We start from the raw sequence: 27,772 nt of genomic DNA on the forward strand, positions 1-27,772 counted from the left end.
GTTCCAAGGTCTAGCCTAGGTTCTGCAGGTGCAGAAGTTAAAACATTCAAGAAAGGGGGTTTTATGGTGTATACGCAGCAAGAGCTAGCATAAGTTAATACAGTTAGCTGGTCTTATGGGGTCCTGTGTCAGACAACTCATCAGAACACTGTCCCGCCAACCCAAATTTGGTGCATCTCTGGTCAAGCTGTGAGATCACTACTCCTCCTACCACCCAGCTCAGAAACATACTAAGAAACATACAGTGGCAGAGTAAAAACTTACTACCCACGTGCATGAATGCAAGTGTAATGGGTTCATAACTTACCCACATGAAAAAAGGCACTGTTAGTTTTCTGACACACCGAGGGACCTACTTTGCTCACGTGACCCCATTTTCAGTTACCAACATTTTGCAAGGCATAAGCAGAACAGCTGATACCACAGGTTACTTTCTTACACAGGGAAGAACATGAAGGACAACCTCCCGCCCCCCCCACCCCCACCCACCCCCCCCCAAAAAAAGGAAAAACAACAGAATGCCAGCAGCAAAACCTAAACTTAATAAGTACAATCATAGATACTCAGCAGTCTTTTGTCTTTACCCCATTTGGTTTGTCTCTCCTTACTACAATGTAATTTTTAAAATCTGGATCTGTTCGCTATATATGTGATTAAATTAAAAAGATTCCTTGAACACATGACTGTGCAATATCATTTGAATTCTTTGCAGGATCTTGCAAATTCCATGTGCTTAATTTTAGAAACAAGGACAACAAAAAAAATTCAAAACCCCAACAACAACGTCTGCCATTTCCATATGTGCTCTATATTTTACTAGTTCTTTACCAGAAATGTAAAAAATTAAAATAAAATAAAAAAGAAAACCAACAAACCCTCTACAAAAAGAATGTTAGGGGCATTATGTCTTCCCTGACACTTTGAAATATAAGATACTTCTGAATTGTCGGTCTCCTAGAAATCTGTTACACCAAGCTATAAGTTTCCCCACTGTTACGCAAAAGGAATAGCAATTCAGAGAGCTCTTTGTGAGGATGTGAAGGTGGTGTGACAGCAGTATTGGGAATACTGGGGGATTCTGGCCATGCAATGCCCCAGAATGATTTCCAGTGGACACAGTTCATTGTTCCAAGTCCAGGGTGACTAAAATTCTCCCCACATCTTCATCTCAGTGGTTTTTCTTCAGATGATGGAAGGAGACACAAGATCAACAATTACTATCACAGAAGCAACCAATGGGGACCTAATACACACGCATGCAATGCAACAGCAACCTGCAATACAACCAGAATATCTCAGGATACCAAACAAACATACAGGGAAAGGTGAGTTCAAAGAGTGGGAAACTACCAAACAAGAGATTTCATGTCACATCTCCAACCAGCCCATACCACCTAAGACACCAAGCAGGCATGCAATGCCATGTCCAATATAGTTCCTGTGGGCTGGTGCACACACCAAAAGGGCTGGTGCTTTTTCCATGATTCAGCCAAACCAGATACACAGACTCCAAACCAGACCTCCTGACTCCTTCTTGAAGGTCGCACCTCTCTCTGCAGGGGAACTGTGGAGCTGAAGCACCAAGACTGCTACCAACTATGCTGTTGCTCTGTGAGGAACATGACCTTCAGAGGCCAACAGTTTCTCCCTGGCCTTTGTGCTGGCACTAACCTCACACAATTCTTTATCCCCATTAAGCGTCTGATTTTTAAATACTGCTCCGCCTCAGCTCACAGGCACTTGCTACTGATAATTATCAGAGAACATATGTAAGAAAAAAGAATAGCATATGGCTACACAAGTAACTACAGCGATGAAGTGCTCCTCACAGGCTCCAAAAGGGACAAGTAATTTCACCAGTCTTCCAAGGGGCCACCTCCACCGGGTGTGTGAGCACCTACCGCTCGCACACACGGGGTAACACCAAGTAACACCAACACGCACCCCCCCAGGGTATCCCTCAGCACATCTCCCTCCATCCCCTTCTCCTCCATTGCTACTGAAGAAAAGCTGAGCCAGAAGAGACCAAAAAAAAAAAAAATATCAAAGAGTATAAATGGATATCCATAGCTTTTGCATGCCAAGAGCCCGATCCAAAGCTGTTCCTGGAACCCTTCCCGCTGAAGGTGCCCGGAGGTCTCCTCACCTTCCTCCCCCAGCAGAGCATGGCAAGACACAGGACCAGAAGGCAAATCTCTCCATGTCAACTGCAGCAACAGGTGCGTTTGTTTCACTGGGTTTTGTTTGGTTGGTTTTTAAAGTAATTGAGATCAGTCCCTTCCTTATTTCCTCAGACCTCCCAAAACAGCAAAGACAAACAAAAACATTCTGCATATAGGACATTATGACTGGAAATTTAGCAAGAGGAGAGTCGGGAGGATTGTTATCCTTTTGCTTTTGTCTCTGTGCACATTTTGTACCACCACCATCACAGCACCAAGCCTGATACATTCAAATGCATAAATTCAACAACACATTTCTCACTTCTCTCTTCTTCATGTCTTTATTTTTCCACTGGGAAGTGACTTACTTTAAAAATTGCTTTATGATTAAAAAAGGCAGCAATCAACTCTTCCAAATGTCAACTGTAATTTGATTTCTGTTTCCCTCCTCCCAGCTCCTCAGGCTCTCCGAGGAAAGCCCTGCGCCTCCATTCCACGCTCTGCCACAGCCGCAGCCCTTGCGCCAGCCCCAACACCTCGGCACTCCTGGTAGAGACGAGGCGCTCTGTTCCCTGCTGCTGAGCTCAGCTTTGCGTGTGGATCACTCGGGCACAACCTAAGAGCTCTAGTTCAAACACCCACCCGATCTCACAAGGGCAGGAGGCTTTAACCTGCAGGGCTGAGGGGACAGGCCGCAGCGGCCAGCTCCAGGCCCAGGCAGCAGCCCCGGCCACAGGCCGCACGCCGGCCCTCACCTCCGCACGCTGCGCCGGCCACCCCGGGACGGCACAGCCTTAGGGGGTCACCCCGTCCGGCCACACGCACGGCAGCAGCGTGCACGTTCCCAACCACTTCCAAAGTCTTTAGACCAGGTCTTTTATTTCTCTTCCTTGTACAAAATTCAGAGTGTTTATGGTTAAGTTATCAATGCGCCACAGTTAGCAAGGGAAGACTCCCAGCACAGAGCTAATGCTCACTCAATAACCCAACAGGGAGGAGAAAAATCCCTCTGAATTTACCATGGCTGACGTAAGGCGTGATGTCATTTCCACACACAGACTAGTGAACGGAAGAAAAAAAAAAAAACCAAAAAACAACCCTTTATTTCAGCTCCAAGAAGCAAGAGATATGTAAATGGCTTGGCCTCCGTTTCAAATAAACAGTGTGAGATAACCCAAAAACTTAATAAGCCTTCATTCCCACTCTTCAGAGGGCTCCCAGCCCGTGCCAGGATCAGCTCACTGGGAGAGCAGGGAGCCAAGCCACTTGTACAGGCACGCAGCCACAGCTGCCCTCCCACCAGCCCTGCCAGGACGGTCTGGTTCTCACTCTTCAACAAGATGTTTGGGGTTTTTTTACTATTATGGAGGAAGTAATTTTAAACAAACTATCAAAAAAAAAGCCCCCAAAAAACAACAAACCAAAAAACTTGCTGTAACAACTCTAAAGGTGTTTTGGTATGATTATGGGCGAAATTAACAATTCTCAGATTAAATAAAATCAAACAGATTAAACAAGCCAAGGAAAACAGGTGAAGATCAGAAAGAAAGGGCATCTAAGAATTATAAAAGATGCCCAGCTGAATTTAACAAAAAAATAAAACTTCAGCCAAAGAGAAGAAATTACTGAAAGAAAAACAAAAAAAAAAATAAAGTTACCGAATCTAGGTAACTCAGAAAAGGCTGCAGAGTAATTTTACCATTAAAAAAAAATATTAACTTTTGATTTTTAAATGAAAAAACCCCAACACTTTCTCACACAAAGTAACTCCTTACTACAAACGCTGCTTTAAGTGCTATCCATATCTATCTGCCAGTAAATACTTTTATAACTAGAGAACATTTATGAGAAAATTCAACCTGGAGGGTAATTTACCCAAAGTTTCTGCTTGGCAAATGAAAATAGTGTTTTCAACAGATGAATATCCTTGAATGTAATTGTTATTGTTACCATCATGTAAATTGGTGTTTTACACAAATGCAGTTTGAAACCTACCTACTGAAAATAAATAAATAAAAAATAAAACCAACCTGCACAGGACAGGGCAGAACAGCACTAATAACATGTAAGCACAGGTTCCTAAATAATAATTAAAAAAAAAAAGTTGTTGCATAATGTATTCACTTTCCTACTAGTTTCACAGATTAAGATAGCAGCACCATGAGATAACAAAAAGATTTCTTTTGCCTTTAGCTCAGTAATTTACAAGTCTTCAGGTTTCACTGGGTTTTGTTGCTGTTGTTCAATGGGAAAATACTGTGGAAATAACATTTACCTGCATTCCCAGTCCACAAAGCTTGCGGAACTGCAGCTTGTTAGAGGCACATGCCCACCAAGCACCATAAAGAAAGATTTACAGTAAGTGGTGACTAATCTTTACAGCGTATACTGTATGTGTATCACTGAGTCAGCCTGAAAGTTTGTTCATTCACTCGAACACCGCTTCTTCCATTCTCTTCTCTCTCTGATCTGCAAGCAGATCTGAAATCTGCCTTCCCTTCATTCAAGGAGAGCTTCTTATTGCCTTAATAGGAAATAGGTGCAGGTACAAAACCATACTGCTATTGTGCAGGATTGACCTAAAAAACACGGACTTGCCTTCAACAGCAGCATAAAAGCAAACAGGCGGGGGGGGGGGGGCGGAAAAAAGCCCTACATTTTCTTTCAGCAAGAAACTTCTGTGCATGCAAGGAAGGAGTACTGCAGGAAGGGCACACAAGCTGACCCTGCTACTGGACAAACTTCCCAGCCCCAACATTTGGCAATCTGATTGCACAAAGCCTGCAAGAAATGCTCAGTTTAAGTGATCTGGTTTACCGGTAACAAAAGCAGTAGCAGAACACAGGCATATACTATAGATAGCTGGAATGGCCACATATGACTTTGCATTTGCTGAAGCCTAAAAAAAGATGCCCTGCTATTTTGTTCTCTTTTCTTGTTTCTTGCAATTTACATAATTAGCAGTACGGATTTTCCCCAAATAACCTGAAAGTAAAAGTTCTACCTGAAAAAAAAAGATGTTTATGCTAAGGATAGTGAGGGGCTTAAATTTAAGGATTTTCTTTACATAATTAGAAGCCTATCACCCACTTTGTAATTATGATTCTTCAACCAGAAGAACACAATTATTACAGAGTAAAATAATTATACCAAAAAGCTGCATTCACAAACAGACCCAACCTTGCACCTTCTTCCAAACAGTCACACAGGTAGTTCAACTGACTACAATATGAGCAGGCATTGCTACAGAATGAGTAAAAATTGAAAAATTTGGCCAATACTAAGCACACTTAGCCCAACAGCAAGCCTTTCCATCAACCAGCTTTATGCAGCAATCTATGTGCCACTGCCTCAACGTCTGCATTGCAACCTTATTAGTTTTGGACCATCGCCTACTGGCTGAGAGCTAGTCTTTAAAACCACATGAGCCCATGTTATTTTAATGAACCCCTACTTTAACTAACGATCAAGTAGTTAGCCTAGGGATCATACGCTGACAGACTTCCAGCATAGAAGTATGGCTCCTTTCATAAATTATCGGAATTCTGTGGTATTAGTCTATTGTTTATATACGGGCATTCAACATCCAGATGAAAAGTTCTGAAAGTTGGAAATCGTTGAAATAAAAGTCTGCTAGGACCTTATTTTATCACCCCCGCTCATGTTAAGCAGTACCTTACTACGCAGGCAGCCACATTTGGCTTAACTTAGGTTCTTTTCATTAACAAAACAGCACTTAACCCAATCTCTTTTTTCTGTGCACCTCCCTTTTCAGGTGTATTATTTCTTTAAATCTAAAGCTGTTTTTAACTTCAAAGACTAATTTTTTACTACAAGCAAAATGAAAGGTAAAATTCATCCTCTGCAATGCATCTTTGGTTTTCAAGCATATAAATGGTGAAACCTTTTTTCAGTTTACCTGCAAGGCATATTCTCTTATTCATGCTTTTTCATTATAATAGCAGCAACTTTAGAGAAGTATTAAAGTTCATTATGAACCAGCTCTTTCAAAATTTCATAGTCCTAAAAAACCCACTTTTCCTCACTTCAGAAAAATTTCGCTTCTCATTTTCTACTTTTATCAAACACATGCAGGCAGCAGCAATACTTTTTCATCATGATCCATGCAGCTCAGATACCAATTTACTGAACTCTGACAGCATAAAACAAGCTTACCTGATGAAAAAATACAGAGAATTACTGTTCATCACCGCGACTGAAAAGCCTCTTCCAGTCTTGGGAGACACAGCACCAATAGAAAAGAGAGGGAGAAGCTAACTGCCCATGCTCCTGCAAATGTTTTGGCTTAGAGGAATTACTGCCACCTTAAACAGAGATGTGTCCCTACCATACTCAGAAATATGGGTTTAATGTAGTTATGAATACGAATCTCACTTCTCCAGACATAAATTGTCTGCTAATTTAGAAACCTCCCTCCACTCCCCCCTGCTCTGTACCTGATGCTTTGCCATGCAGGCTTATTGAAACACATGGGGCTGGTTCGCTGCGGATGAGGACTGAAAGGTAATCAGTGCTTCACTGCTTGCGTTCAGAGACACCCTCCAACAAAGCAGATACCTGGTTCCTACAATCTGTCTTATCCTGGCATGATCAGGAGGGTGAAAGTCCTTCCCGACAGAGGCAAGCATGCCATTTCTGACACTCAGATGCCTACAGAAAAGGCTGCATCCTGCTCTGCTTGGCATGCTACTGCTCGCAGCAATTGTGTTGCCAAAGAAAGTTGAAACTTCAAACAGCTTGACTCAATCCTTTTATATGAAGTATCCTGGTTCAGCATCTCACCACTAAAGCACGTCAGTCTCTGAGATGGTTTTCTGCCCTATTTTTGCCAGGAACTCATTAGAATATCACTGCAAGTACTTAATACCATTGCTGTGATGCTGAATTCACGTTTTTACACTGATCAATAAAAACTAAATCAACACACTACACACCCAGCCCACACATGAAGAAATTTCATTTAACAAGAAGATCAAAGTTGTCTACCTTCTACTGCTGTAAAATCATAACCAGCCTGTTGGTTTTTGCCAATTATCTTTGAGGAATGATTGGAAATGAGCAAAAATAATTCTGGAAGCACACATTGAAATTGCAGATACAAAACAGAGATAGGAGGACACACGCAAATAACCACGTGGGAGACCTTCACTTGAATTCAAACTGCATAGCAGGCCAAAGAGACAGCTGGAGTACCAGCATTCCTGCAAAGCTGTACTATTCAACGTAGCTTAATGTTAAGCATTTCTTTTGTTTTATCAAAATACAAAGAGGTTCCTTTGCAACACCGAACATAAGATTTTGAAAAGTAGCCCAAACAAACCCCAAGAAGCAAGCCAGCAAGTTAGCATCTGGACCACTTCTACTCATTTCCCCCTGTATATTAGGGGCACATGCAGCAACAAAACTGCTCCACCTGATGCTGAGCTACACATGACAGAAACCTTCAGTTCAGGTGACTACAGCATCCTGCACTCAGCAGACACAGCTTTGGTAATGACCTCAGAGCCCATTATTTAAAGTTGTGCTGCGACCTAAAAGCCATTAGAAAGGTGATGCTTTCAGCCTCCAGAGAGAGTGCACCATGCAGCCCTCTCCCTGCTGAAAGCAGCGTGTAGCCAACTGAAAGACCAGCACCTCTCTGCAAGGTAAGCCCTGCTCTGATGCTCAGGACAAAACAAAACATAGAAGAGGTAGACCAAAAAGAAGCAACTGGGAAGATATTTACAGAACTCCAAATCAATATCCTAAATATTTCAGGGCTTCAACAACCTACATTTTGGGGAAAAGAAAGCTCAGTTTAGCTAGGTAGGGTCTTCCAAGTATTCATACTTGTGGCAGATGTGAACCATTTAAAGGCTGGTCAGCAACCATTTTTTACTTAATACACGCTATTTTGCTAACAATGCAAATCTTATCATTAAAGGAGCAAATAACTAGCAAATTTGCTTATGAAATAACAATGACACTATTTACTAGTCGGGGTGAAGGTTTTTTCTGGTACAAATGGAATCTTCCACCAGGACATCTTCTGTACTAGCAGAAAGAGAGAGAGCAGGGTAGCAGCAGAGATGAAGCACTGGTGGTACAAGCCCAGGAGGCAGCACTGCCAGCAGCAGCAGCTACAGACTCTTGCCAAAGAACCCCATTTACCTGTTCCTTCTTCATGCACTGCTACACCGTTCAAAGGAGTAAATAATCTCTAGCCTCTGATGAAAATGTGTATTAATAGCATCTTATCTTATGCTTCCAAACTTTCACAAATTTGTTTTCAATTCTGCGTGCACAGTAGAGGGCTATTTCAACTTATGCAGAGCTTTAACAGCATTCATTTCACTAGGACCCACTTAAGATCATACTCTTACAAGAGTGCCCAGATTCATTTGTGCCATAGGACAGCAGGGTTTACCCTACTGACCAGTCCAAAACTACATGCCAAGATTGTAGAGTGTATTCTGTTAAGAAAACGAAAGACGTTACTATTTAGGTCAAGTGTAAAATTAAAAAAAAAAAAAAAAAAAAGCCTTACTAATGCAGCTGTAATTGGCATAACCCTCCAAGTGTAAATAGAGAACCTTCCCAGAAAAGGCATTTCCAGTTTTGATTTGGCATGTGAAACACTACAATACTGGGAAAAGCACTTTTCTGCTAGTACAACTGGAACTCAGATGGGACTCTTACCCACACAGAAGTGTTGCAAGACCCCTCAATCCCCTAATATGCACTACTTTACCAGCAGATTTTTTGGCTTAAAGGGGAGAATGTATTTAAGGTAATTTCCAAACACACCATCATTCACTATTTTTTTTCTTTTAAATATAAAAACTAGAACACAAACTTCCCTCCTATCCTCCCCCAACACCCCCCCAAACGCACATACACTAAAAATATATAAATAAAGGAAATGAAACTTCCCCATCAATGAAAATAGTGTGTGGTGGGGAGTGGAGAACAAAGACAAAAATGGGTCTGTACAGCATCTTTTATGGCCAACTAAGAGTCAAGTGACTTTTTTTATAAACAAAGAACTTCAGCCATTAGCAAATTTTAAACTTAATAGCCCCTTGCTTCACAGGGCTGAGTACTTTTTTCCCCCACAGTCTCATGCTCAAGTTATTTAGGATTTGATATTCACTTAAACAGAAAGTACCTGATATAAATTCCACATCTCAAATGGACCCTGTCCTTTAAGAGTCCTGGTAAGCCCTGTTCTAGCCAAACAGCGTGAACAAAAACCTCTCACCATCAGGGACCTTTTTAAAAAGCGCTGCTGATAATTTAACATTTACCTTCTATCGGTTTTGCTGGGGCAATCCTCCCCCAATCCATATTTTTACAGTCTTTACACTCCAGAGTTAGCTGGAGGTTTTAGTACTGGAATCTGAGCTTTTCCTCATTACTGAACATGAGATTTTTGACAAATGGGAAAAAAAAACCAACCCCAAATATTAAAAAAGACCATCTACAACAATCTTGCTTTGCTACAGATGCAATGAAGTTTAAACATGAAGAGGAAAAAAAAAACCCAACAAAAACAACAAAGCAAAACAAAACCTTGCAGTAATGCACTTCAAGGACATATCACAATGCAGGCTCTATCAAGAATCTCACCATGAGCAGTTGATGAGGGGAGGGAGGGGAAATACAGCAACCATTTCCTTGCTGAACTAAAAAGACAGGAGAAAATTTGTGATAAGGCCCAGGATGGCTGCCTTAGAAAGGTCAAATTCATGGGGTAGGGAAACTCAGCACTCGTGGCCAAGTGCCTGGAGCACAGCCTACCCCAGCTCAGCTGACCAGCCGATGGGAAGCTGAAGATCAGCGATTCATGTGAAATTCTAACAAAATCTGAACTGCAAACTGGAGAAAGACAAACAAAAAAGAATATATATAAAAATCAACCATCTTTTGAGCCTGCATCATATCAGCATTTTGGGTCTTTCCAGAGCAAATCACCAGTCAACTACAAAAACTTAGGTGGGCTGTTCATGAGAGACACGTTATCTGTGTTACAGAGTAAGCCGAAACCGCAAGACTCATTTCACTCAGAACCTCCAAATATACCCAACGCTACACAACTCCTCCAAAACCCTGCAACATCCCCAATCTAATATGGAGAGTTTAAACTTTAAAAAAAAAAAAACAAACCACTATTATAGGGTAATAGGGCACATATTAAAAGCATGCCCTGGATTCCCCAAACCATTATCCTCTCAAGAAGAAAGTAACATCAACAATGTATTTGCCTTCTAGTTTCTGCAGCAGCAGGTGGTAACCTGAGCACATTCTCCAGTTTTTCCCCACACAAATCAATGTCTCTTTTTTTTCCTTCTGCTGCTGCTTTGAGCAGGGCCAGGTGAGCCTGCACCCCCACCGCCATGCAGCAACATGGCCAAGCCAGAAAGAGAGAAAATAAGCCACTGTCAAAAATACTCTTCCTTCTGCCCACAGAAACCAATATCCAACAAGAAGCAGCATCGATGTAATTCACCGACTATGTCACTTCATCCTCCCAGCCTGGCTGAACCACACGCTACCTAGAGACGCACATGCAGTGGCAGCAAGCAAGGAGATGATGGTGCAAGAACCCATTCTCAGCATCTCCAGACCCAAGGGGAAATACTCCCCCAGGCTCTGCAAGGTAACTTGGCACATAAATGCACGCTGCTCAAAAGCAGATTCAACAGATCTCTTAAATCTGCTTGGATTCAAGTGAAGAGTTAAAGAACAAACCAAACCTAATAGAATTGTTGCTACCTTTCTTTGAACCACGCTCAGCCCTGCTCTTTGAAGGAAGAGCCGCCTTTCTTAAAATATATCTGAATGCGCTATTTTTGTCTTTATCTTAGAAGGCTCGATTTCCCCTCACAGCCCCACAATTGATTACAATAATAGGTTTCTCAGAGCTGGACAAGTTAAGAAAAGGTTTTATAACTTCAAATGCAGCAAAACGTATGGAATTTGCTGCCTTCTTTTCTTGTTCTAGTTTCAAGTGCAGAGCCCTCACTCCTCATCATCCCACCCCCCCAAATACTCACATGCACAGTAACTGTACTCCTCTAGGCAGTGCCACGGGAGTCAGTGCAACCACTGGTGCTGCTCACCTTAGGTAAATAACCAAGTGCGTGGCAGCTGTGCCACACAGAATTCATAGATGCACTTAAAGATGCTTCTGCTTCCAAGCAGATGAGAGGCAACAGGATTCAGTAATTTTAGGAACAGAAAAAAATACAATTCTGATGATAGTTTTTCATTGGAAGCTATGCAGCCCCCAAAAAAACGCAAGGGGAAGAAACAAATTGTTTCCATATCAACAATTATTCTGTAACTCTCGAACACCGCTGGTTTTGTTGTGTTTTTTCTTTTCTTTTAAAAGGTATTTCTAAGGAAACTAAAATCTAACTGCCTTATCTTGCAAGATATTATGACACATCATAAGGAGACACGACTTTACAGCATCAGAAATTCATGATGACATTACAGATCGCAGGGCCCCCCCTCCCTTTAGTTTACTACTGTCCCATTACAGCATTGGGAAAGGGAGAGAAGAGCCTCCTTGAACACTTTGCTGAGGAAGTTTTTAAGCGACATATTCACTGCTTGATTAGAACAAACAAAAATATAAAATTAAAATATTCACAGCAAAATATTATCTTACTCCTTTAGGAAACCTACAGTACACTACAGGACTGTTCTTCTTAGACTTTTCTCGTACTCCCTCTGACAGATGCCATGTTACAAGCTCAATTTATAACGGCAAGCCTCACTACACTACTGGAAGAATTAAAATGGCCAGAGGAAGAGAAGTAACAGTGTTTAGAGTTTAAATCTAGGAATTATTTTTATCTACCTAGGCTACTTGAGTACTACCCAAAAGCGAAACAAACCTGAAATGAGATCTGGCTTTATGGTCTTGAATGCATACTATTCTTAAGGGACAGGTCACCAGCAGTAACATAAAGGTGGAGGAAACTAAATGGGTACGACATCAGAGGCTTTTTTCAGTCTATCCAAATACAACATGAGTCAATATTAGGTAGTAGAGAAGTTAGTCACACTGTGGTTTATTTATGCTCATGCTGGCCCATAGGGGAGTGATGTAAACACTTGAGGCAGGATGCCTACCTAGCTACTCCCTAGCCTCATCCCTGTCCCCCAGGGAGGGATGCCAACAGCAGGACATAACATTGATAGCAGTGTGATTAAGCTCTGGCCTCATTTCACTGAGACGCTGACTCTCCACTCCTTGCTCCGGCCAGCTTCCACAGTGAAGTACATTACTTGTATTGGAGATTTTTTGGCTCTTCAAGATACACTGCTTTGACGACCACGCTGACAATGCTGCTCAGCTCCTCACTGGAGTCTCCCAACTTCAGAAATGTGAGCTGCTTAGTGGTAGCAGAACTGATCATAAGAGCGTTTATTTCCACCAAAATGTTTGAGTAGGGTATATCTAAGCCCTAAATTTTTCCAAAGTACAAGAAAAATGCATACGTTTTCTTCATATGAAAAATCACTCACCTAAATTCTGAACATTTTTTTTTTAAGCAAGGCTGCATAGCTTAACTTTCATGCCACGCATGCATGCATAGAGCATTGATGAAGCAACACCTTTGTGTCAAGTACATGCCTCGCACAAGCCTTAGAAGAGAAGGTAACATACCCACCTTGCACAAGCCTTAGAAGAGGTGATATACCCACTAGGGCACATCACGCCCCGCCACTTCAGGGAATAACAGAGTTCAACGGGTTATTTCCTGATAGACGCGCCTCATCAAGGAAAGGACTCCGCTCTGATCCAATCCAACATCATAAGAAGACCACCAAGTAGCTAAGCCATGGCAGCAAACAGCTGCATGTACCACACGCAGGAATGGTCCACGCATACACACACACGGTGCAGACAGGTCACTTCACTATGATGCTGCCCGCGGGGGCAGGTCCCCAGGGGAGCCCCCCACGGTGGGCCCGTGGCCCAAGCAGGACGGTGGCCCAGGCCAGGCCCAAGCTCACCAGGTGAACTCTCCCCTCCTCCCATACTTACAGTAAAATTACAGCTGGTGATGACATAAAACTTCACCCGCTGTGACTACCCGCCTAAAACATTCATTGCACAGTTAAGCACGTGCAATGTTTTCCATAAATAGTTATGGGTCAACATATTTATTTTACTCCCATCGTATTAGTCCAGTAAAAACCCACGAACCGCACCGGTCACCACCTCAACAGCGACCGGCGTTCGGCACCGGCGGGTGTCACCGGACGAAGCACGACCCCCGCCCAGCGCGCACCGCCAGCAGCCGAGCCCGGCCGGTGCGCAGCACAAGCGAAAACCGCTCCGGTAAAGTCAGTCGAGGGATGAGTAGGCATTATCCATTTATTAACTGGTTAACTGCCAATTAATTTTACTTGCAAATCACCCCTCCGCTATTTAAAACATCTGGCTAAGAGTTCCTATCCGTTCCCCCCGCGCCGGGCCGGGAAGCGCAGCCCCCCCGCGCCCCAAAGCCGCGCCGCGCGTCCCTCCCGCGGGAAGGCGGCGGCGGCCACGTTTCTCCCGGAGAAGTTCGCACCCGGCGGTGCCGCCCGGCCGCAGGGGAGGGCTCCGCGTCCCGCACCGGCTGACACGGCCACCGCTGCCGGCGGGGCGCAGGCGCGCGTGGGTCGGCCACGCGTGTCAGGGGCCGCGGCGGGTACCGCGGGACAACTTCCGCGCCGAGCCGTGCCGTGCCGTGCCGGCCTTCCCCGCCTCCCCTCCGCGGCGCCCGGGACCGGCCCGCCCGCCCGCCCGGCCAGGTAGGGGGCAGCGCCCCGCGGCCGCGCCCGCCCCCAGCCCGCTCCCGCCGCCCCGGGCGCCCCCTCCCTGCCCGCGGCCGGCCGGCGGGGAGCGGCGGTCGGTGAGGAGGAGGAGGCGGCAGGGCCTCGCCTACTCGGCGCTGCAGACCGAAAGTGAACTGCAAACTTTCCCCCCACCCCCCCGCCTTTTTTTTTTCCTCCCTTCCAGCGCAGCCCCAGCTCCTGCAAAAATGAAACTTGCGGAGCGTTGCCCTACCTGGCGTGGAGTCTGCAACAAGTGCAGGCGCGGGGGCCGGGCGCGGGGAGCGGCGGGGCCGGGCGCGGGGCTTATGTCGGTGTCGGCGAGGAGGGAGCAGTTGCGATATTAATTTATTACGGAGCTGCCCGGGCTCGGTCCTACTTCACTTACAGTACGGCTCTCATCCTGTAAACAAATATCGCTCCGCCAGGAAACATACTCCCCCCGGCCCGGCCCCGGCCCCGCGGCCAGGCACCCACCCCGGCGGCGGCACATGGAGCGGAGCGGGGCGGGGGCCCGCCGCACCCCCCCCGCCCCGCGCCGGGGGAGGCTCCGAGCACCGGCACTTACCTCCGGCCACGGCCTCCCCCTCCCGCCGCGCTGCGTTGCCGAGTCCGTGATGAAAAAAAAAAAAAAAAAATTAAAAAAAAAAAAATCCCGGTGTCAGCAAATCGCTGTCAAATTATTCTCTTGCAGAAGGGAGAGGGGAGAGGGGGAGCGGGAGCGGGGGGGAAGCAGAAGCAGAAGGGGGAGGAGGCTGCGGGAGGCGGCGGGATCCCTCCGCCGCGATGGGTCTGGCCCTGGGTAGCGAAGCAGGAAGTAAGGTGTCGGTGGCGCCGCGGCCGCCTGGCCCCGCGGCAGGGCGAGGGCGAGGGGCGCCCGCCGCCCCCGGGGGCCCGCCGCCGGCCGTGCGCCGCCGCCGCCTCCTGCTCCGCCGCGCCGCTGTCTCGCCGGCAGCCCCTCCTCTCAGGGCGGCGAGCGCAGCGCAGGTGCCGGGGCCACCGGCGGCGACCTGTCAGCGGCTCCCGCCGCCGGGGCCGCGGGTCGGCGGGAGGCGGGAGAGGGGCTGCCGCGGGCTCCCGGCGCCGCCGCCGCATGCCGCAGGGCGGTGGGGCCGGGGCCGGCTCCCGCTCCCGCCCGGGCGGCGGCGCCGGGGGGTGACAGCGGCGCCGCGGGCGGACGCCGCGCCAGCCCGGGGGCTGCCGGGGGTCCCGCCGCCGAGGGGCTGCAGAGGAGGGTGCTCCCCGCCGCCGAGGGGCTGCGGAGGGGGTCCTCCCGGCCGCAGAGGGGGTGTCACGGGGAGCCGGGCCGGGGGCGGCGGGGGCTGCGGCCGGGCCTCCCCCAGCCCCGAGGCGGGCAGTCGCCGCGGTGAGGGTGCTCCCCCAGCCGGGAGGCGTGCGCCCGGCGCGGGGAAGGGCTGCGGGGGTTGCCGCGGCCCCAGCCGGGCTCCAGCGCTCCGGGTTAATTTGGAAGTTAATTCTTTAATGCGGCGAGCCTCGTAGGAACTTGCTCCTGTGGTCACTGATCTTTGCCACCGGTAGTCTTAAATCATCAGCTTTTCTTCTTTTTTCCCCCCTTTCATTCTACAGAAATGTTCTGGCAAAATACCTCATAGGCCCTGCCTCCCTTGAGCTTAGAATTTGCATTAGATTGCACCAAAATGTTCCCTTGCAGGGAAGGATTTTGCATCTTGGGGACAGATATGTGATGCATGGAGCTTATGCTGTGCTCTGTTTAAGCTCACGGACAATGACAGACAAGTTGCTGTAAGAAGCCATAGCTGGGAAGAGAGAAACTGAAACGGGGGTGGTTATAGGGCCTACTTCTGCCTTCAGAGAGGTTTAAAAAAAAAAAAAAAACCCAGACAAAACTCTCAAGGGTTGTAACTGGAACAGAAAAAGGTCTTTGGTGTTAGCATTTCTGATTCAGCCTTATATTATAATGGTTACCAGCAGCCTCATTTTCTTTTTATGGTCATCCTGGTTTCCTGGTTGCATGACACTTCCATTGGGCCACTGTTCTTAATAATTTAACCTTTTATGAGATTGTTTTGATTTACAGTGTAGATTAGAGCAAAAGCAAAGAAGTATGATATCACCCATTGGCTATTAAACTCCTTTGTACTATACGCAAAGGTCTCAGTTTTTTAAAATGTTAAGAGAAAGGTTCTCCACCACCCACCCCCAGCCCTCCCGACCAGCTAGTCATTTTCTAATTTTATTTTTACTTAAGTGAAAAATACCATTCAGATATTTTAACTTCTCCGTGCTGAGCTATGCAAAATCTATGCTGAGCTTTGGAGTCAATGGTTGGCTTGTTTGCTTGCTGGAGTCCTAAGTCATATAAACTATGTGGAAAATAGAATTAAAACCACAACTCAACATGTGTCTTGCCTCTGTTTGTTTTTTGTGTCTAGCCTGAAACCCAGAGTAGCCCATATTACTGGTGATTTCCAAAATGACCTTTGAAAATAAGCAATGGAATGTAACGCAGTCTTTCTAGGTTTGTCTCAGCTTCTCGGTTTGTCCAACTAATCAATACAAACAAATCTATATTGAATCAGCTAGGTGTTACTTGATTTACCTGGAAAACGCAGGTTTGTGCTGTAGCTCTCAAAACAGAAGCACGTCTAATTAAAATTTGAACAAAGAATCCTTATCAAGCAGCCTTCTGACATACTATAAAATGGGGCCCGTCTTACTCTGCCATTAAATTTAGCTACACAAAACTCTTCTGAATGAGAAACTAGTTTATTAGCTTTGGACGTTTCAAGACAACTGTGGGGACTGGCTATAGCCAGACTGCATTCTTTGTACTTATCCTGCAATTTATGAATTGGTCTCCATCAAAAGCACAAAGCCTTAATTTATGTTCTGTTTTCCTGATCCTTCTTCTAATCTTCAAGGATTTGAGTATCAAACTTCCCCGTTTTGAATAACAAATCATATTACTATTTCAGCGTTAAACCTCAGAATAATTTTACGGGCTTGTCGCGATGTTGTTTGACAAGGTTCTGGCGGTGATGGCTGGCAAGTGGGTGAGCGCTGGGAGCCCTGAAGCTGGGGCGAGGTCCTGGCCGGCCGAGCCGCCCGCCGGCTGCTATCAGAAGAGGGAAACCTTGCTCTCCCCTGCCCGCTGGCTTGCCCTGCGGAGCTGGTTCAGCTCACCAAGCCAGAAGGCTGTGCCCTCTCTGGGCTAATTTCCTGCCATTTTGGCGAGCTCCCTGGGGGGTCAGTTGGGTGCCAGGGGCAGCGCAAGGAGAGCCTGGGGGGGACACGGGACAGGGTGGGCCTGGGGAGCTGCCACCTGCAGCAGCAGCAGCAAGCTGGCAGGGCGGCTCAGCTGCCTCCCGAAACCTCCCACACCTGACAAACAACAGAAAAGGAGCAACTGTCTTATGGTAACTGCCATCGCTCTGTCAGATTTTTGTTAGAGGTTAATGCATTTTAATTTTTTTTCTAAGCGGGGCTGCTTTGGAAAGGAAAGAATTAGAGGAGTTTTGAAGTGACAGAGCTCTCTGATCATCCTCGTGGTTCATTCCTTTCCGACACAGGATTGCTGTGTCATTATCTTCCCAAATGTCTCAGTTCTTATAAGGAGGCTCTCTTTGCCTTGAATTTGTGGGCTTTCTAAGAAAGACAATGCTGAAGAAAAACATAGTCTGACTGCAGTGGAAGGCAATATACCTTTGTTCAACAGCTGGAGTCTTTAAACTAAAACCCCTTAAGACTCAGTGAATCGCATTTCTTAGCGGTCGAAGTCACAGCAGCCAAAATACGGATGTCCATCCAGTTTCTCAGTTTTGGATGCCCGTTTCCAGCTGAATTTTGAATTGTGGATGTTATCTTAAAAAAACAATGATCAGACCTTAATTATCTAAGTTGGGTGGACAAAACCAGTGACAGGCTTAGTTTTGTTTTAAAATGGAGCTTTTGAGACATATAGTGTACAGATAGAGGATTTAGAATCAGAAGCAAATTTGGTCTTAGAATCTGACATCCTACATAATGTGGACTGTAGTATTTGTAATTGAGATTATTACCTGCTTAGTTAATTTTCCAGGAAAAAAAAGTCATTCCAGAAATTTCAAGAAATGGATAATATGCCCTCTGCTACCAGTCATTCTGTGGTGTAATTACCAATCACCTCCTGGTTAAATGTTTGAACTTGGTTTGTCGTTTCAATTTGTGAGTTTTGCAGCATGGCATTGCTGGTTCTTTCCCTTCTAAATTAGTTTGGTATCACCTGAATCCCTTCGATTTAGTCATTCATTTACCTTTGTCTTTTTCCCATTAAAGAAACACCGGGGCCTTACAGAAGTGGCATTAGTAGCATCAGAATAATTTAAAAAGCTGAACGTGTGCTTTCTGCGATCACATTCCCTGTGCATCATAAGGAAAGTAGCCACAGCATCCCACGTACCTGAACACAAGATAAATAAATAACAGCTGGTGGTGGGCTTGCTCACAGATCAGCAAATACATTACTCCAGATACATCTGTGGTCAAGAAACTTTGTGTCTCTGATTTGTTTGAAGGTCATGTGAGCAACCCCGCTCTTGCCTTGATGTTCCTTGCATTCAAGTATGGTGTTTCCCCCCTTTAGGTCCCCTCCCAGGGAAGCTCAGGACATTGAGAGCTTCCAGGATGAAAGAGCTTGTGCTCTTCGGTGTCACTTCTCACCATGTCCATTGCAAGGTATGAACAATGGCCAAGGTTGAAATGGAGCTGAATAATTTTTAGTAGAAATGCACCGAGACCCCAGCTACTACGAACTGCTGCGTACCTCCCTATGGTGGCTCCCACCGCCTGGGTGAGGAGAGGCCTGTGTCAGACCAGCAGCATCCCAGTGCTTCTGGTCCCAGCGGCCTCTTGCCCAGTGGAGCAGCTGCTCTGACCCCAGATGTGACGGATTTCTGAATCTGATCTCAGACCGTGCCACCACCATTTGAAAACTAATCCTGGAAGTAAGACTTTTTTTTAATTCTTCACATTCAGCCATATCAGTTTGCTGATTGCACAGCATAAGGAATAGGGCAGAAATTGCGCTGAGGAGAGGAGAGTACGAAAGCATGCTGCTGTCACTCAGACGGCTGGTGAAAGCCCTGCCTGCTGGGTCTCTTTCCATGAAGGCTAAAACCAAAGTAAATTGCAATGGCTGAGGTCTTGCAGTCCCCTCTGCAAGTTACTGCTTCCAGCTGCATGGTTTTGCTTCTGTTTGCACCCAACGCAGATGCTCACCGCTTCCCTGGTGAGCCAGATCCCCCCCAGCGCTAGCAGAAACCCTGGGTAATTTTTCCCTGAATTGCTTCACTGAGTCAGCCAGACAATTAGCAGAAGAGGAGGCAGGGTTCTGAGCCCAAAAGCGGGATTTGCAGCCGCACCGGTTTAAATAGCTTTGCATTTTCATGAAGCCATGGCTACTGTTGCATCTAGGAGATAAGATGCTCTTTAAGAAGGTCAGTCCAGGCAGTGGACAGAAAAAAAAAAATAATGGAAAAGTGAACCCGTGTGGCTGTTCACACCACAGTCAGCTCTGGAAGTCCACATGCGCTGTTTGGGTTTTTTTTCAGCTTGAACTGAGGGAACTTTTTAACAAAGCTTAGAGCCACCTGTCCATGAGCTGGTTGATGAGCTGCTCCTCCGGTGCAGCCTGTGGGAGCTGCTGAGCCCCTGGGGCTCTGGCCAGTGCTGATGGAGCTGGGTGCCGCTGGATGGGGGCTCCTCTTGGCAGCCCTCGGTGGGTCCCAGCCTTGACCTCCCTGGCTCTCACGGCAGCTGGGCACATGGGAGGTACGATGCTGCTTTGCAGGGATGTTCTGAAACAAATTAAAGCCTGTAAAGTGCTTCGGAATGTTTTGGTAAAGAAGTTACAGACAGGCAAGTTACAAATAGTGACGACTTGGAGATTTTTTTTTGATGACGCTATCACTGTTTTGCAACTGTGTGCAAGCTAGAGAGGAAAATGAGCTAGAGACATTGGGAATTTTAAAGGGGACATTCTTGCTTCATTTGGTTTGTGTCCATTCCTGTTCCTCTTGGAAAAGTCCCATATATCATCATGCTGTCAGGAATAATCTGTGGGAATGTACATGTGCACACAAGAGATACAGTGACATGGCCCATCTTGTGAGATCACATCCTAGTGAGCAATGCTCCAGTTTGTGTGGCTTTTTCACATGTTGGAGAAGAGGAAATGTTTTATTTTATAAAATACACTGACATATATATTTATAAATTTACAAATGAGCATTATATATACATATTGTATAAATTATAAATTTGCAAATTGTGAATGCGTAAACATATAAAACTCAAGTATCTTTATAAAACTAACATAAGAGAAAATCTCATATTTTTATTTTTTTAATAATTCCCAGATTTTAAGTTAATGGTGTGGTTTGAGCCATTCTAAATTTTAAAACCACTCACTCTGTTACAGCTTTTTGTGTAAGTAGGCCTGAGAGTGTCTTACAGTCAGGGGCCAGTAATACAGTCCCCATTTTACAGGTGGTAAACTAGGGAACAGAGGTGGTCCAACATCATCTAGGAAAGTAGTGACAGAGGTAAAGTATGAAACCAAGTCTCCTAAGTCTTTGCATTTTGCTGTGTCTTAAAGGCAGGCCAGTATTTTTCAAGTCAGTCTTACACTCAACTCAAAATGTTTGGAGCTTTGACTGATGTGCAAGAAGTTTTATCCTCCTGGTTTTGTATGCAGTCCCGGTAGTAACAGCTGAAAACTGCTGTACAAAGAAAAACACCTTGTTCTAAATGTCCTGCTGATGTACTACTGGGAAGAAATACATAGTCCTGTTTGCAGACAAAGATTCAAGTCAATTACAGTATTCAACGGAAACTACCTTGACAGAGACACCATCAGCTTAAAACCCAGTGAAATATAGTGACAGATTGAAGGTAGTGTCTCCTACGACTTCTGTTGAATGCCCCCACCAATCTTTGTGAATTGTTTTTTCCTGACTTTGAAAATCTGTTATGCGGTAAAATTGACATATACAGAAAGAGACTTTAGGATGGCTTGTTACACAGAGCTATACTAATTTCTGAGGTGTTTGCTGAATGAGAGAAACCGTACTTTTGAGTACGGGAAGGAAAAATGAAGCCGATTGCATGCAAAAATTTTCTAAAGATTAAACAGTTATGGAAAAGATGTGTGATGAGAGTAGAAGGAAGCCTGACATCTTAACTTTAAGTTGCAGTTAATCTAAATCATTTTCTGTAACAGAAGGATAATACTGAAATACAGAAATGATAAGTCAGTGTGGTTCCCTACCACAATGTGCAGCATGTCCAAGTCTATGCTGACAACTGAGATCAAGATTAAAGTTTTCCAGTGTATGTAGTGAACTTCAGTGCAATGGCAGCAGTGTTATTTTTTCAGGATTTTTTCTGTCAGAAGTGGATATGATATTAGCAATAGCACACCGCATCTTGTGTGGAAAGAGCTCAGGCGGCCATCTCTGATCAGACCTATCCCAGTCATCATATCGCCCTCCTTTCAGCAGATTCTCAGTATTCTATTTCATATTCCTCAGCAAAGAAGCAAATTATTTTTCTGATTTTATGCAGAGTTGAATATACCCTGTATAGGGTTTGTGGAGGGAGTTTAAAAGAAAACAACCATCCACTACTTCTGCTCTGAACTTTCCCATTCAGAACTGTAACCTGAATTTTTATGCAAGTCTGTTATAGTCATATATACCGGTCACTTCTAGGTCTTGCTGCATCTTACTTATTTGTTTCTTACATATGTGACAGTGGGCAGATACACATTTAAGCTGCAAGGTTGCAGCTGTCATGATTTAAAAAATAATATTAATTAACATAGCTAGACTCATATTGTATATCCAATATGTACACAGTATATTCTATTTATAGTGATTTAAGGCACTTAAACCATCAAATTGAAATAAGCTGTATCGTTTCACATTTTTATAGTGATGGAAACGCACTTACAATAGAAGACAAGCACATTTACATTTCTGTCTCAGTGGTTTTCTTTAGTGGCCCCAAAACACTTGAGAAGGTGAAAGCTGCACCAAAAACTAGAAAGCAGAAAAGGCAATGCAGTTACTGTATAGCTGCAGTGAGACAGGGAACTGCAAGGGGCCCCTATAAAGCAGGTTAACAAAGTTAACAGTAGAGGAAAACCAATTTGTTCTATAGCTGAGATAGTTTTGCCAGCAGCAGCTGAAGGGCAGCAGATGACAAGTAAATCCAGGGATATGTAAATACGTGAAGTCTTATAGTATGCTTTCTGATGGACTGATTTTGCTTCTAGGCATGAAGAAACTACCTCCATCCCATTCAAATGACCTGTGAGCCTCTAAACAAATATGGAAGTTGGGAAATTAAACACAGTATCCCCCAAACAATCTCCATGTGGTGCTCCAGATGCAAGCTTAGGTCTGTGAGGCTAAGGTCTCAGACTTCAGGGTCTGTTCTGTTGAGAAGACAGCTTATGGTATAAATTGGGAATGAGATTGTTTTCGGAGGGGAAAAAATAAAACCCTCTCTTCTGGGTCACTAAGTGTGGAATTTTCCTATAAAAGTCACCAAAGTTTTCTTTTAGCCATGTGTAGTACCAATGTGTCCTCTGATATCTGAGAGCTCCCTGGGGACCCACCAGTGACGAGTGGATAACTTATGGACCAGAAGGCTCATCTCATAGCCTGCAGCACCCACAGCATTGCCCGCTTGCTAGAAAAGCTTGAAGATATGTGGAGAGTCACATCTAGGGAGGGAACGGAGGTTTCTGAAATCAACATTTGCTTTAGTTGATGTGTTCATCTGCAGAATCCATTTCCCTTTATTCAGAAATTTTAACAGTGACAAGGCATGCATTTGTGTTTCTCTGGGTATATATTTTACAGCTCATATGTCCTCTTACTTTGCAAACATCTCCTCTAAACCCCCTTGGGAGGACAGGTACAGCTCCATGGCTTTTTGTTTTGAGTACCATGCTAGGTGACTAATCTAGCAGCTAGTGATAGCTGAAGATTGAGACACTGATAATTCCTCTGCACCCCAGAGAAAGGCAAAGATGCTTATTACACATTGATTGTGTATCAGTTGAGGAAATCCCCAGATGAGTTGTGGGTGTATTTCACTTTCTTTGCACTACTTGAGTGATGCGCTGGGAACAAAGGAGAACAAGAAAATAAATTCAGCCCTAATTACGCATAGTGAACCTGTGGCCTTCTTAAAATACACTCAACCAAGGGAGCAAACCCAGGACTGAGTGAGGCTTCTTCCAGACTTGTTTTAAGACTGCACCATTCGAGGCCATTCTCACTGAAGTGTCTGCTGAAATACTCTTGAGTCTGTGTTGAAGGAGCAGTCCTGTGTGGAGGTCCTTCCCTAGCCATGTGCCAGTGTTGTTCCCTTCCTATCACAAGGCTATCTGAAGATCTTAAACCTGTTCCACACTTAAGTTCCAAGCATCTTTGTTGTCTATCTGACCTTGCGATATGACAGGCTGGAAACTTTTACTGTCTGGCTTTTTGTAAGGCTTGCTTCACAATCTGGGTAATGTAGATTTCTCTGCTTCCCATTTCCACTTCTGTAATGTTTATTATATTCAATTGTATGTCTGCTTTGGTGCTCATTTCTGCAGCTCCTGCCTATGTTTCATGCAGTTCTTCATCTTATCTGCAGTTGCAATCTGCACTCTCAATCAGCTCATCTCTTTTTATTAGTAATAGATCCAGTTGGTTCATATGCTTGCATACGCTCCAGGATGGTAATGTCTTGTCTTGCCAGCAGACAGAGATTTTAAGGTTGTGATAACCTATATGTTTGTCTGAGGGATGCGAAAATAATGTTATGAATGCTGTTTCTGAAAAGGGGGTTTTGCACAGCTTCAGTAGTTTTCACGCACTGCAGTTGACTGTCCCCAAAAGAAGTGACACATAGAACTGACAGCGCTGCAAGCCCATGGTTTACATTTGTTCATAACTAATTGAACATGAAAATCCTCAGCATTTTCCCTCGATTACCTCTGTGTAGATACCACTGTGAGGACAGATTTCTTTAAATTATCCTATGCTTTCTTTGTTCCATTTTAACCTCTGATTATACCTTGTTTCTTTTTCCAAATTTTTTCTTCTACTGAGCTTGCCCTATGCATAAGCATTCTTCATAAGGAAATCAGCGAGATATTTGTAGTTAATTTTTTTTGTCTTAGATTTTGTGCGTAGTACATAATGATTCAGTTACATCTGAACTTGTGTGCTGTAACCCTGGCTTTCCACTTCTTCCCTCTACTGCCAACAAAGCAACTTTATTTTCTAGTAACTTAAAGTACCTCCTTTTATCCTTAACTCTCTGCAGATGCTTCCCTCCTTCTTCCTTGTTAATTCAAGTCTCTCTGCTTCCAAGGATCCTCTGCCTAGGATTGTGCCTGTCTCCTTCTGTGCAATTTTCTGCTCTGAGATGGAAGGCGACAGGTAGCTGCTTCTTTCCCCCTCCCATTCCTGAGCATCGCAGTAGAAAGATGCCAGCTTGCCTAAAAGGGGCTCTCAGCTGTGCTTGTAACCCGTTTTCAAGTGAGTGTTTTGAAAACTAGTTAGGCAGTTTTCCCAGTGTAGACAGGCTCATAGAAGGACCATTAATTACTCAGCGCAGGCTTAACCGTGGGCAGAAAAAGGGGGCTTTTGTGCAGTTGTCAAACCCTCACCATTATTTGTACATGTTGGTTTTGTATTTAATAGGATTACATGACTTCTTTGCTCTATATGCCAAAATGGATGGTTCCTTTCAGTAATAAAACAAAGCCAATAACCTGAAAGGAACCACAGCTCAAAAGCACAAACTTGACCTCTGATTGACCTTGACATTTACAGACTAAAAAGAACTTTTCTTTGAACAGACAGAAGAAGTCAGGGAGCCAGCAAGAACCAGGAGAAAATGGTTTTGTTGCCTTCTGATTACATTGTTTAAACCAACATACTACATGGTTTACAATACTTCATTACAATGTATTAGGGCCTGGAGGTGATTTAATGTCTGTTTATAACTGAGACTAATCTTGAAATAAACAAATGAATGTTTGGAAAATGGATGAAGCTGTTCTGCTGGAAACAGCATTAAATGCATCTCTGAAGAGTAAATTGTGGCTGTACAGCACTTAAATGCTTTTTATTTCTACCTTCAGTTGTATTTCAGTAGTTTTATCTAACAAAATTAATCATGGTGCGGTAAAAAAATTTCTAATTGGTTAGGACTGTCTAGCAGCCATACATTCTAAAACAAATTCACAATTTAAAAACTGTTTAGCCCTTTAAAATCAGGGGAAAAGATAAACTAGAAAATGCTGTAGCATTACACTAGGCACCATGGTGATCTAAATTAAATCTGTTACAACCTGTTCTAATTTAAAATTGCTCCGTTGTGCGAATGAAGGGGAAAAGAAGAAGAGTTAGTTGACTTGTTCAAAGCATTTTCATATTCCCAGATAAATCTTTCATCCACCCTGCCTTTGCTTGTGGGCTGTACGTTCCCATTTCCTCTGTGCATCCCCTCTGTAACTACACATAAAAGCGGTTTCAAATGGAGCCCAGAACTCTTCCTCCAGGGGTTCACAATCAGTTCTCGTCTCTATCAGCCAAGAACAAGCAATGTCGTTGAGCATCACCATCGCAGTGTCCAGTTGTTCATGACACCCAGAAGCTCCTCTGCCATGCTGTAGGCTGGGGGCCTTGCTAGAGGAGGTTGCTCCAGTTTCTCCTGCCACAGGATGACTGCGGCTGCGCTCGTCCTGCCATCCACCTTTGCGGGCAACTCCTTGGCCACTCCGGCTTCTCTCTCTCTCCTGCCTCTCCCACCACCCCAGGCCCCATCCGTGGCCCCCAGACACGTCTTTCACATCATGTCTCTCGTCTTCTAACACCTGACATTCAAAAAATGTCTTGAATTTTCCAAAGTACGAGTCACCAAGTAGTTAAAGCCTAATTTGAGAGAAAAAAATTCTGAAGTCGGATGGCTGCTCCAGTCCCACCGCCCACACCCTTCCGGTTGCAGACTGGAGCGAGTGGGAGCTGGCGAGGGCTGGGAGTGGAAGCAGCAGAAGAGGACTTCTGCACTGCCATGCCTGTGCAACGCATTGCCACCTAGTGCTGCCAATATGGAAAAGCAAGATTTTTTTCTGCTGCTCCGGACCCAGACGCGGTCATGACTCAGAAGGTCCGCCTCGGTTGGAGCAGCGCTGCTTAACCTGCCTACTTCACCACATCCTACACCCATGAGAACAGGTTTAGGTCTCTGAACTTTGACAATGCACTTTCTTGTGCTGCAGTTGATGCCAAATACCCGTGACTGCGCTTTCTTAGTGCTGGGGTTTTAAAAGTCCGATGCTACAGCAACGTAGCATATACAATTACACTTCATATGGGTGGCTACCTGTCTGTATACCCTCCCTCCCATCACTTTGTTGGCCACATAAACACAAGTGGCAGAAGTCTCAAGAATAATTAAGTTTGTTCAAGCATGAAAAATAGGCAACCACATGAAAGAAAGGCCCGCTAAGGGGAAAGTTGCAACACAAGCCTGTATGTTCACCGGCATCAGTGAATAGGTGGGGGGTTAGCTACAGCAAAAATTTCAAGTTGCACCTTCCTAGGTGTCAAAGCTGACCACCCATGCGCCACGAACGTAGGGTTTCTTTGTACCAGCTCACAGACCTCTTTGTATTAACTGCTATGTCTACATATACACTAGTAGTGTTCTGAATTTACAGTGAAAACAAATGAGATCAGGCGCATTTTTGCATGTGTATTTTCTTTTCCTTTGCTCCCATGTTATTCCCCCCCCTCTACAACTCATTACTATTATCTTAGCTCCTGTTAAATCGCTTTTAGAGGTTGGCATTTTAACTTACCAGCTTGAGCTCTATGCTGTTGACATGTTACATTGCAGAAAGCAACAAAATTATCACAGAGTCAGTTTGCACTGTATTTTTTCTAAGACACTGCGTGATGAGGATAATTCATGTCGTCACCCTGACATGATCCACTAATGAAGATGCACACCCTCTTGCCCTGCCCTCTTTCTGGATGTTAAATGAGAACCCTTCCTCAGTCTTTTTTCTTCATTTCCACTGTGGAAGAAGCTTTCTAATTCTGCCCATCGGTTTGCTTAGCAATATTGCTGTTGCCTAATGCAATAAAAATCAGTTATGTAACTGCCTTTGCTAGACTTGCAGAGAGCATTCACCAGACACGAAGATGGCCACAGTATCTTTATGCTTTCCATCATGTCTCCTACGTTCACTGTTATCATGCAATATGCTCTGCTTTTAGTACCTTTTTTTAAGCATTTTTCTTGACATCATGTTTAGAGTATTATACACCTATAATCTAAGATCATGCAATGACAAAGCAGGGAAAAGAAATAAGGTTATTCTGATATATTGCTAAAAGGGCTGATATTAAAGCACTAGTGCCTCCAAGGAACAAAGAATCGCCTACAGTTTGTCAGATAGTATTTTTAATACTCTAATTCTGAACCTAATTCCTAAAATAACTTGTGTTTGCAGATTACCGTGTGCTCTTTTGTTCTGAATAATGTCTTGCTTAGTGAACTATGTCTTATCAATCCACCAAGTTCTGGGTGTCATTGTTCACCTCATTCACAATTCATCTTTTAATTAACATTATCACAGGCAAAATTCTATTTTGGTCAGCATAATTTGTCACTGGAATCGGCAGTACAGAAATAAAAGAATTACCATCTGAATTTATCTGAAGACAATGCAGGAGATG

The 27,772-nt window shown here is 44.6% G+C and overlaps 1 protein-coding gene across 11 annotated transcripts in view; it reads right to left on the minus strand.

Moving 5' to 3' along the window:
• Positions 1-14,637, minus strand: part of TRERF1 (transcriptional regulating factor 1) — a 100,504-nt gene extending 85,867 nt beyond the window's left edge. For 7 of the 11 annotated variants that reach the window (XM_056357815.1, XM_056357823.1, XM_056357814.1 and 4 more), the window contains exon 1: positions 14,233-14,552. The gene's annotated coding sequence lies outside the window, so the exon portion shown is untranslated. The other 4 variants (XM_056357825.1, XM_056357824.1, XM_056357816.1 and 1 more) reach the window with 3 other exon arrangements.
• Between the last annotated feature and the right edge of the window lie 13,135 nt (positions 14,638-27,772).

The sequence above is a fragment of the Falco biarmicus genome, chromosome 12 (assembly GCF_023638135.1).
Source record: "Falco biarmicus isolate bFalBia1 chromosome 12, bFalBia1.pri, whole genome shotgun sequence".
Lineage (NCBI taxonomy): Eukaryota > Metazoa > Chordata > Aves > Falconiformes > Falconidae > Falco > Falco biarmicus.